Genomic DNA, 2,112 nt, shown 5'->3' with positions numbered 1-2,112 from the left:
GTTGGTGGGGCAGGGTGAGGGTAGCACACCTTGTAAAGAAGAGTGTTGTAGCTTACATTATGATGTGATGGCTTAAATAAGCATTTTCTCCTGTAAGAAAGGACACACAAATTATACAAATACCTGGACATCTTATATGCATTAAAATACTGCATAAATGAAAGCAAAGGGTTCATGCACTGCCATAAGTCTAACTGGGTCAGCTAAAGTCAGTCCATTTTTACCTGATGGCACTGGACCAATCCCACAATTTCAATACTAAATCATAGTTGCATGAAATCTGATCTGCCTTAGTTATGCAACAGTAATAAGTTTCCTTGGTTACTGCTATCAGTTTTTCACCTGAAGGAACTGGGTCACACCACCTGCACACCCTACTGTCATAACAAATTCAATGAACCTTACTTATGTGGTAGAAATGAGTCTCTTTGTTTACTGTAGCCAGTTTACTTTGACAGAAAATGGGCCACAAACCACAAGAAATTCTATTATTTTCTGATTATGAGGTAGGAATGGGTCTCCATGATTTGGCTACTATTGTTCATTCACCTTAACTTACACAAATTTTCATCTTTTTAACATTTTTCACATAGCTCGGTGAAGTTTGAAAACACTGCCAAGCGCTGCTAATACAAAGGCAACAGCGCCCATTCGTCAGTACCAGTATCTCTGTGGCAGAAAAAGACAACACTGTGGTTCTACATCCTTTCTGAGGTTGCTACTTCTTTAGGAAAAGAATCATATTCTAGAGTTACCATACTCTATGAAAATAACTCTCCATTCAAGATGAAGGGATGCCAATTTCAAGCAAAGGTAAAGCATACACATTAGTCAAATCAGCACCCCAGTCTGACTGCAGCAACACTGCTGAGCTGAGAGGTGTTAGGGATATTTGACAAGTGTGGACAACATGGTATAGTAATACGTAGGAATGATGCTAAATCAGTAGTGACAATGCATAATGTGACTACAGTGCCATTACGATGTCATCTTCCGGTTGATATAAAAATGCCAATATTCCTCTCATGTGTTACTCAGCCAACATATTCACTGTAATTACACTCATAGGTTAAATATAACCACTGCTGGACTACTGTTCTACGAGAAAACCAACTAGGATCAATTCCAACTTCTTTTTGCGCAAAATGGACTCTTTGAATCTTCCAAACACAAAAGTGGCAGGTTGAATGCAGCTCACGAAATACTGTATCTATTAAAGCAGTCAACTCACATATTACAGGGCTGGCAGTGCTGTAGTTCCTCGGTGACACTCATATGAAGCCGACGACGGTAATTGAGAAGTCTGTCGTGAACTGATTGGAGGGCAAAACAAAAGTAGATATTATCACTGCTCTAGAATAGGCACCAATTTCCATCAGCTGATCCACACGCACATTTCTACTCAGTTTATCCTGTTTGAAGACATGAGTTAACGTAGATGATTATCAAGATGTTTTTAGTGGTTGTCCATTCTTTATTTACCAGCCAATAAAGTTAGTGCAAAGACGGGAAAGTAAAAACCCACTTTATCACTAAAAATTGAAGTAATCGAAGTAACACAAACTGTGTTTTGAAATGTCATTGTTTACTAAAGTCAGCTGAGACATTGCCAGGCCTTTCTTTTTGTTTTGTTTTTTTATCAAAAGGTTGTAATATATTACAGTATGTTATAGCGTTATTTTGTTTCAAAACATGAACCCAATGCTCATTTTCTTCATAGTAATGAATACTAACTGATTTTTTTCTTTTTTTGTAATTTCTTTCGCTAACAGAACACCTGTACTAGTGATGTAGCAAAAGTCTATAAAGAAAAGAAAATACAATTACTGGTGCATTGTCATGTGAAATGAACATCTAACAGGAGAGATATTTACTAAATTATACTTCATGTGGATTTCTTGTAGGTTGATGGCTCCCACTTGTCTCATTCTGTTTATTATATCTTTTATTTTCTTTGATCAATTTTTTGAAGTGTAAAATATTTTTCATATGACACACTCCTACAGAATAGTTTTATATACATGAGAATTTTAGTAATTTATCTTAAAATATTACAATATAAATATACACCATATTGGTAAAGTGAAACTAGTGAACACATTCGGACGTGGC

Source organism: Coenobita brevimanus, chromosome 30, assembly GCF_032717465.1.
Source record: "Coenobita brevimanus isolate Jiangsu-jjx chromosome 30, ASM3271746v2, whole genome shotgun sequence".
NCBI classification, from domain to species: Eukaryota; Metazoa; Arthropoda; class Malacostraca; order Decapoda; family Coenobitidae; genus Coenobita; species Coenobita brevimanus.
The sequence above is the reverse complement of the archived record's forward strand: the minus strand, read 5'-3'. Positions refer to the sequence as shown.